The 10,812-nt window shown below is 37.7% G+C and overlaps 1 pseudogene; it reads right to left on the reverse strand.

Annotated features, from left to right (window-relative positions):
* Window positions 1-7,126: 7,126 nt before the first annotated feature.
* LOC116746905 lies at window positions 7,127-7,244 on the reverse strand (annotated as a pseudogene).
* Between the last annotated feature and the right edge of the window lie 3,568 nt (window positions 7,245-10,812).

Genomic DNA, 10,812 nt, shown 5'->3' on the forward strand with positions numbered 1-10,812 from the left:
AAGAAGAGAAAGGGAAATCTCTCCCAGCAGCCTCAGGAGCAGCGGATTAAATCTCCACAATCGACTTGATGTACCTGCATCTGTGGAATACCTGAACAGACAACGAATCATCCCACATTGAGGAGGTGGACTTTGAGAGCAAGATTTATGGTTTTTTCCCCTTTTCCTCTTTTTGTGAGTGTGCATGTGTATGCTTCTGTGTGAGATTTTGTTGTATAGCTTTGTTTCCACCATTTGTCCTAGAGTTCTATCCATCCGTTTTTTTCTTTAAAACTTTTTTTTCTTAATAACTTTATTTTATTTTATCTTACTTTATTTTATTTTATCCTCTTCCTTTCCTTCCTCCTTTCTTTCTACTTTTTCTCCCTTTTATTCTGACCTGTGTGCATGACAGGCTCTTGGTGCTGCAGCCAGGAGTCAGTGCTGTACCTCTGAGGTGGGGGAGCCAACTTCAGGACACTGGTCCACTAGAGACCTCCCAGCTCCACGTAATATCAAACGGCAAAAATCTCCAGAGATCTCCATCTCAACACCAGCACCCAGCTTCACTCAACGACCAGCAAGCTACAGTGCTGGACACCCTATGACAAAAAATTAGCAAGAACACAACAAGGAACACAACCCCACCCATTAGCAGAGAGGCTGCCTAATATCATAATAAGTCCACAGACACCCCAAAACACACGACCAGATGTGGACCTGCCCACCAGAATGACAAGATCCAGCCTCATCCACCAGAACACAGGCACTAGTCCCCTCCACCAGGAAGCCTACACAACCCACTGAACCAACTTTAGCCACTGGGGACAGACACCAAAAACAATGGGAACTATGAACCTGCAGTCTGCAAAAAGGAGACCCCCAAACACAATAAGATAAGCAAAATGAGAAGACAGAAAAACACACAGCAGATGGAGCAAGATAAAAACCCACCAGACCTAACAAATGAAGAGGAAATAGGCAGTCTACCTGAAAAAGAATTCAGAATAACGATAGTAAAGATGATCCAAAATCTTGGAAATAGACAAAATGCAAGAAACATTTAACAAGGACCTAGAATAACTAAAGATGAAACAAACAACGATGAAAAACACAATAAATGAAATTAAAAATACTCTAGATGGGATCAATAGCAGAATAACTGAGGCAGAAGAAGGGATAAGTGATCTGGAAGATAAAATAGTGGAAATAACTACTGCAGAGCAGAATAAAGAAGGAAGAATGAAAAGAACTGAGTACAGTTTCAGATACCTCTGGGACAACATTAAACGCACCAACATTCGCATTATAGGGGTTCCAGAAGAAGAAGAGAAAAAGAAAGGGACTGAGAAAATATTTGAAGAGATTATAGTTGAAACTTCCCTAATATAGGAAAGGAAATAGTTAATCCGTCCAGGAAGCACAGAGTCCCATACAGGATAAATCCAAGGAGAAACACGCAAAGACACATATTAATCAAATTGTCAAAAATTAAATACAAAGAAAACATATTAAAAGCAGCAAGGGAAAAACAACAAAAAACACACAAGGGAATCCCCATAAGGTTAACAGCTGATCTTTCAGCAGAAACTCTGCAAGCCAGGAGGGACTGGCAGGACATATTTAAAGTGATGAAGGAGAAAAGCCTACCAAGATTACTCTACCCAGCAAGGATCTCATTCAGATTTGATGGAGAAATTAAAACCTTTACAGACAAGCAAAAGCTGAGAGGTTCAACACCACCCCACCAGCTTTACAACAAATGCTAAAGGAACTTCTCTAGGCAAGAAACACAAGAGAAGGAAAAGACCTACAATAACAAACCCAAAACAATTAAGAAAATGGGAATAGGAACATACATATCAATAATTACCTTAAATGTAAATGGATTAAATGCTCCCACCAAAAGACACAGACTGGCTGAATGGATACAAAAACAAGACTCATATCTATGCTGTCTACAAGAGACCCACTTCAGACCTACAGACACATACAGACTGAAAGTAAGGGGATGGAAAAAGATATTCCATGCAAATGAAAACCAAAAGAAAGCTGGAGTAGCAATTCTCATATCAGACAAAATAGACTTTAAAATAAAGACGATTAGAAGAGACAAAGAAGGACACTACATAATGATCAAGGGATCGATCCAAGAAGAAGATATAACAACTGTAAATATTTACGCACCCAACAGAGGAGCACCTCAATACATAAGGCAAATACTAACAGCCATAAAAGGGGAAATCAACAGTAACACATTCATAGTAGGGGACTTGAACACCCCACTTTCACCAATGGACAGATGATCCAAAATGAAAATAAATAAGGAAACACAAGCTTTAAATGATACATTAAAAAAGATGGAGTTAATTGATATTTATAGGACATTCCATCCAAAAACAACAGAATACACTTTTTTCTCAAGTGCTCATGGAACATTCTCCAGGATAGATCATATCTTGGGTCACAAATCAAGCCTTGGTAAATTTAAGAATATTGAAATTGTATCAAGTATCTTTTCTGACCACAACGCTATAAGACTAGATATCAATTACAGGAAAAGATCTGTAAAAAATACAAACACATGGAGGCCAAACAATACACTACTTAATAACGAAGTGATCACTGAAGAAATCAAAGAGGAAATCAAAAAATACCTAGAAACAAATGACAATGAAAACACAACGGCCCAAAACCTACGGGATGAAGCAAAAGTGCTTCTAAGAGGGAAGTTTATAGCAATAGAATCCTACCTTAAGAAACAGGAAACATCTCGAAAAACAACCTAACCTTGCACCTAAAGCAATTAGAGAAGGAAGAACAAAAAAACCCCAAAGTTAGCAGAAGGAGATAAACCATAAAAATAAGATCAGAAATAAATGAAAAAGAAATGAAGGAAACGATAGCAAAGATCAGTAAAACTAAAAGCTGGTTCTTTGAGAAGATAAATAAAATTGATAAACCATTAGCCAGACCCATCCAGAAAAAAAGGGCAAAGACTCAAATCAATAGAATTAGAAATGAAAAAGGAGAAGTAACAACTGACACAGAAGAAATACAAAAGATCATGAGAGATTACTACAAGCAACTCTATGCCAATAAAATGGACAACCTGGAAGAAATGGACAAATTCTCAGAAATGCACAACCTGCCAAGACTGAATCAGGAAGAAATAGAAAATATGAAGAGACCAATCACAAGCACTGAAATTGGAACTGTGATAAAAATCTTCCAACAAACAAACATCTGGCCCAGGACCAGATGGCTTCACAGGCAAATTCTATCAAACATTTAGAGAAGAGCTAACACCTATCCTTCTCAAACTCTTCCAAAATATAGCAGAGGGAGGAATACTCCCAAACTCATTCTACGAGGCCACAATCACTGTGATACCAATCCAGACAAAGATGCCACACAAAAAAGAAAACTACAGGCCAATATCACTGATGAACATAGATGCAAAAATCCTCCACAAAATACTAGCAAACAGAATCCAACAGCACATTAAAAGGATCATACACCATGATCAAGTGGGGTATATTCCAGGTGTGCAATGATTCTTCATATACGCAAATCAATCAACGTCATACACCATATTAACAAACTGAAGGAGAAAAACCATATGATCATCTCAATAGATGCAGAGAAAGCTTTTGACAAAATTCAACACCCATTTATGATAAAAATCCTGCAGAAAGTAGGCACAGAGGGAACTTTCCTCAACATAATAAAGGCCATATATGACAAACCCACAGCCAACATCGTCCTCAATGGTGAAAAACTGAAAGCATTTCCACTAAGATCAGGAACAAGACAAGGTTGCCCACTCTCACTGCTCTTATTCAACATAGTTTCGGAAGTTTTAGCCACAGCAATCAGAGAAGAAAAGGAAATAAGAGGAATCCAAATCGGAAAAGTAGAAGTAAAGCTGTCACTGTTTGCAGATGACATGATACTATACATAGAGAATCCTAAAGATGCTACCAGAAAGCAACTAGAGCTAATCAATGAATTTGGTAAAGTAGCAGGATACAAAATTAATGCACAGAAATCTCTGGCATTCCTATACACTAATGATGAAAAATCTGAAAGTGAAATCAAAAAAACACTCCCGTTTCCCACTGCAACAAAAAGAATAAAATATCTTGGAATAAACCTACCTAAGGAGACAAAAGACCTGTATGCAGAAAATTATAAGACACTGATGAAAGAAATTAAAGATGATACAAACAGATGGAGAGATATACCATGTTCTTGGATGGGAAGAATCAACACTGTAAAAATGACTATACTACCCAAAGCAATCTACAGATTCAATGCAATCCCTATCAAACTACCATTGGTATTTTTCACAGAAGTAGAACAAAAAATCTCACAACTTGTATGGAAACACAAAAGACCCCGAATAGCCAAAGCAATCTTGAGAAAGAAAAACGGAGCTGGAGGAATCAGGCTTCCTGACTTCAGAGTATACTTACAAAGCTACAGTAATCAAGACAGTATGGTACTGGCACAAAAACAGAAATATAGATCAATGGAACAGGATAGAAAGCCCAGAGATAAACCCACGCATATATGGTCACCTTCTCTTTGACAAAGCAGGCAGGAATGTACAGTGGAGAAAGGACAGCCTCTTCAATAAGTGGTACTGGGAAAACTGGACAGCTACATGTAAAAGAATGAAATTAGAACACTCCCTAACACCATACACAAAAATAAGCTCAAAATGGATTAAAGACCAAAATGTAAGGCCAGAAACTATCAAACTCTTAGAGGAAAACACAGGCAGAACACTCTATGACATAAATCACAGCAAGATCCTTTTTGACCCACCTCCTAGAGAAATGGAAATAAAAATAAAAATAAACAAATGAGACCTAGTGAAACTTCAAAGCTCTTGCACCACAAAGGAAACCATAAACAAGACCAAAAGACAACCCTCAGAATGGGAGAAAACATTTGCAAATGAAGCAACTGACAAAGGATTAATCTCCAAAATTTATAAGCAGCTCATGCAGCTCAATAACAGAAAAACAAACAATCCAATCCAAAATTGGGCAGAAGAGCTAAATAAATAGACATTTCTCCAAAGAAGATATAAAGAATGCCAACAAACACATGAAAGAATGCTCAACATCATTAATCATTAGAGAAATGCAAATCAAAACTACAATGAGATATCATTTCACACCAGTCAGAATGGCCATCAACAAAAAATCTAGAAACAATAAACGCTGGAGAGGGTGTGGAGAAAAGGGAACCCTCTTGCACTGCTGGTGGGAATGTGAATTGGTACAGCCACTATGGAGAACACTATGGAGGTTCCTTAAAAAACTACAAATAGAACTACCATATGACCCAGCAATCCCACTACTGGGCATATAGCCTGAGAAAACCGTAATTCAAAAAGAGTCATGTACCGAAATGTTCATTGCAGCTCTATTTACAATAGCCCGGAGATGGAGACAACCTAAGTGTCCATCGACAGATGAATGGATAAAGAAGATGTGGCACATATATACAATGGAATATTACTCAGCCATAGAAAGAAATGAAATCGAGTTATTTGTAGTGAGGTGGATGGACCTAGAGTCTGTCATACAGAGCGAAGTAAGTCAGAAAGAGAAAGACAAATACCGTATGCTAACACATATATATGGAATCTAAAAAAAAAAAAAAAGTCATGAAGAACCTAGGGGCAAGACGGGAATAAAGACACAGACCTACTAGAGAATGGACTTCAGGATATGGGGAGGGGGAAGGGTAAGCTGTGACAAAGTGAGAGAGTGGCATGGACATATATACACTACCAAATATAAAATATCTAGTGGGAAGCAGCCGCATAGCACAGGGAGATCAGCTCGGTGCTTTGTGACCACCTAGAGGGGTGGGATAGGGAGGGTGGGAGGGAGACGCAAGAGGGAGGAGATACAGGAGATACAGGAACAGGGATACAGGAGGAGATACAGGAACATATGTATATGTATAACTGATTCACTTTGTTATAAAGCAGAAACTAACACAGCATTGTAAAGCAATTATACTCCAATAAAGATGTAAAAAAAAAACATCTTCAATAGGGCATCACTAATATAAAAGTCTCTTTTGTTGATGGTCATTATGCAACAATACGTTTTGTATTGCTTTCTTTCCAGAAATGTAAAGGAAAACATTGAGTAATATGTTGGTTGTTTAGAACTTTATTAGAGCTGTAGTATAAAAATTCCCTATGTGTGTCAGGACTGTCAAACGCGAATCTAGTTCAGCAATGAATATTAAAGAAAAAAAAAAGACAGTTAATTTTCCATTTTTGATCACTGGTATATGGCATATATGATGATAATGTAATATTAGTATTTGTTAATACCTATTTTTTATTTTATAGAAGTCTATGTTGTACATACACATACCTTTTTGATTACAAAAAGAGGGATTAAAATGGGAAGTATAAATTTCATGATAAAATGTTTCTGTGGCATTCAAGATATATTGAAGAAAATGTCCCAGAGGTTTCTGAAATACTGCATATGGTGTACAATTGCTTGATATGCTTGCTTTGAAAACATTAGCAGAATGGAATACAATCAACAGAATCTAATAATTACAGCAAATCCACGTAATTCCCATAAGGAAACATGTGCTATACATGTTATACAAATTACTATCCTGTAAAATGCTTAATTGCATTCTATGTAAGGCAATTCATCAGAAAACAAGACTATCTCACTCTTGAGAGCATTTCAGAGTTTATCTAACAGCAATAGCAATAAAGGACCAAATCTCCAAATACACGCAAGACCAAAGACTGGCACAACAAATATGTAACGTATAGTGACCTTCCACTCATATACAGTCAAATAGCTTCTAAGAAGAAGGTTTAAGTGATAGCAAGAAAGGTTTCAAACTGAGGATTCCGGTAAGAAATACTAATAAGTAATATGAGAATCACCTCTGGCTTGGACTTCCCTGATGGCGCAGCAGTTAGGACTCCACACTCCCAACGCAGGGGGCCTGGGTTCGATCCCTGGTCAGGGAACTAGATCCCCCACACGTGCCACAACTAAGAGTTCGCACACCACAACTAAGGAGCCCGTGTGCCGCAATTAAGACCCGGCGCAACCAAATAAGTAAATAAATAAAAAGAAAAGAAAATTACCACTGGCTCGCATTTTTAATATATTGTCCTCGGATAGAGGACGTATCAGATATTAAACTGATAAGAACAGATACTACACTTGATCTTAGCCAAAAGGCCGAGAAGCGATCGGCTCACATTTTTAATGTCTTTAATGTGTGTTTATGTAAATACTTGTTAAATAAACTAAAATGACAATGACTTTTTCATTTCTACAATAAATTTCCAAGTTAATCAATGAATGCATATATACCTTGCTTGGTACCAAATAATTCAACGTGTTACATGTACCTACTTCACGTCATTAGCCTGTCGGACTTCATCCAATCCTGTCCCTACAAATTACACTTGCGGAAACAAATGGAGGAACAGAACATCACCAAAAGAAACTATCCCTTCATCCTTTTTTTCCATCTCTATCCAAGAAACGCCTTTCAATAAAATTATGATGTCCGGACTAGACTGATTCCAAACCGAGATGATTAAAGTTTTATCTTGCGAATAGACTCAATAGGGGATTATATTTCTCTCCTGACTCCATTAATGTCTATTTTATCAGTACCTTATAAGTTAATAGGATATTTGGTGAATAGCAATCTCTCCATAGGTTTATCCTTCTAAGCACAGGAAAACTTAAGTTAATCACAGCTTCAAAATATTATACAATAAAACTAATTTAATTACACTTAGCAATGGCCACTAGACTCATTAAAATGTTAATGGAGCTTATAATTATTAAATTGCTTAATGATTGCTAATAAGAATAAATGACAAAATAAAATTTAAGTACAAAACAAAAATGCCCTCAGGTAATTTTTCTCAGCTTCAATCCCATTTGACATTGTACGTTAATATCCTAAGAAACATGGCAGATTTGAGACGTGTGATAAAGGACACAGCATTGAACAGTATTCCAAATAAATGTCTTTATGTCTAGCAAAGGCAATCAACTGCTTCATATAAAATTCCACAAATTATTTCCATACACTAATGAATTACTGATTAGAAACACAGAAATATTATTAACAGAAATGGCATTCTGATATTTTGGTAACTGCACTTTGCTTAGCAAAGTGTATTATATTTACACATAGGTATATTTTTATAGCAATTAAATGAGTCTCAATATGTTTGAAATTCCATATCCAATTATTTTTATCTTTTAGGTTTATGCTTTGTTGCAATAAAGTTCTAAAATAAATAATATTTGCTTTGAGGTATTTAGATAAATTAAAATTAATTTTATTTTTAGACAATTAGATGTATTTAGGGCTATTATAACACTGGGGTCAGCAGTCACTCGTTTAGAGAAAAACTGTAATTAAATAATGGGAAATTACTATACACACACACACACACACACACACACTATATATATATATATATATATATATATACACACACACACACACGCACATATATATAAGGTTGGCCAAAAAGTTCATTCGGGTTTTTTCCATAAGCTGTTATGGAAAAACCCAAACGAACTTTTTGGCCACCCCAATATACTCTTTACAAAGGTTACTGGCTATTTAATGTTCACTTGTATATCAGTTCCACTGATGAATTAAGAAACATGAACAAAACCAGGTCTTGCCATTCCTCTGAAAGACCCATACAATGACATTGCGCTTTGCATCACAGTTTGAGGAATAACAATGAAAAATCTTCTGTCTCCCAAAACTTTGTGATGGTCTTGGAAACGTATAAAATAGAGCTGGTCTTCTTTTCTCAACTTAATGAGCCTTAGAAACTTAGAAGCATTCATTTATTTCTATTTATTTTTTATACTGCAGTTGTAAACCTGAAATGGTCAAGGACTGTTCTAGCAACACAACCCTGTTAGTATCAGGGTTCTGTCTAACAGCTAAAGGCTCTTAACTCCCAGAGTTTAAGTATTTCTTTTACACTGAGCAGCTGTGACAGACAGAAGTATTAAGAAACCACGTAGTGGGCTTCCCTGGTGGCGCTGTGGTTGAGAGTCCGCCAGCCGATGCAGGGGACACGGGTTCGCGCCCCGGTCCGCGAGGATCCCACGTGCCGCGGAGCGGCTGGGCCCGTGAGCCGTGGCCGCTGAGCCTGCGCGTCCGGAGCCTGTGCTCCGCAACGGGAGAGGCCACAGCGGTGAGAGGCCCGCGTACCGCAAAAAAAAAAAAAAAAAAAAAAAAAAAAGAAACCAACGTAATAATCAGGCACCCAGAACATAGTCACCATTCCTCCCGTTTGGTGCCTGTGTGGATTGCACTCTGCCTGTTTCTTCTGCCTCAGCCCACTTCCCCTTTCTCTTGCTCAGTATTTTCCAGCCACCTTCTTTTCTTTCTGTAAACAGCTCAGACTTACTGTGAAATCTCAGGGCTGTTGGCCTTGTTGCTCTTTCTACTTCTAATAATACTTTTCCCACAGATTTTCCTCTGATCTCTTCATCATTCAATCTCAGCTCAAATGGCGGCTCTCAGCCTGCCCTACATGAGCGGTCAACTACCCCCACATCCCAGCCCATCTTGTACATGGCCCCGTTATAATTTATTCATACTCCTTACCCCTAGCTTAAATTGCTTTATACATCTGCGTACAAGTTTAATATCTGTTTCCTTCCATTAGGATGTTAGACCCTTCAAGGCAGAGACGCTGTCTCTCTTGTTTGCCGTGGCAGCCCCTAAATCCAAGGATGCTTAGCACATGGTGGACAATAAATACTTGTGACTGCTCTTTGTTGAAAACGCAGCTGAGAGTGGGGAAGCTTCGCACACAATTTATTCACTTCATAATCTCGTGCTGTTGTAGCTGCCTTTTAAAAAGCTAATTGTAGGGCTTTCTATGCAAGGGCATTGCTTTCATCCACTCTAAAACTTATCTCGTTAGCTTCAACTCATTTGTCCAGACCTGATGAGGTTTTTATTGATTCTAATTGTCAAAGTTTTCTCCTCTATAAAATATGTTTAATATCGACCACATAAAATTGTTGCGAAGTACCTAAAAATTATATTAGATACTTAAAACCATACTTAAAGGCACTTACAAAGTAAATGATGCCAAGTGCATATTCAGTAACTTCTGAATGGTAGGCATTGTAACTATTATGAATAAAGAGATTAGCTGTAGTTGCCAGCCATCTCTCCATTTATAGTTATGGCAGATGAAATACAAGCATATGATCACTTAATGCAAACAAAATATGCGTTTCAGTCACTATTTCATAAGCACCCATATACTTCCACAAAACTGAGAGAAAAAAGTCCCTGCTAGTGAATACGGAGCTAGGATTCATAATGTAAACCGATTCGCTGCCACAGCAGGCAGAGAGGCGATGGAGATGCAAGTTCCAAATGTTTCCCGTTACCGGGCCCCATGTTTGCCCTACAAGGAGCATCTCTGCCAATATGGGTAGTTAAATCTCCATGCACCATTAAGTGCTGGCCTCCTGTCTGACCCAGACAGCAAGGATACTATTTGTAATCATTCACACCATGAATTCTTCACACAGCTCCTATGAACAGGAATTCTCTGTTCAACAGCTCATTTCATTGGGTCACTGATCAACCACTGTGTCAGTTTTAGATATAACCCTGTTTGAATGTAGAGCCAAAGAATAATGAGATGTGAACTCCAGTACTGGCCACCTGTCATTCCCCTAGGCTATCAGATGACATCTAACATACGGTTGTTACTAGCTTAATAAAAGATATCTACTTCGAAAA

The sequence above is a fragment of the Phocoena sinus genome, chromosome 21 (assembly GCF_008692025.1).
Source record: "Phocoena sinus isolate mPhoSin1 chromosome 21, mPhoSin1.pri, whole genome shotgun sequence".
NCBI classification, from domain to species: domain Eukaryota; kingdom Metazoa; phylum Chordata; class Mammalia; order Artiodactyla; family Phocoenidae; genus Phocoena; species Phocoena sinus.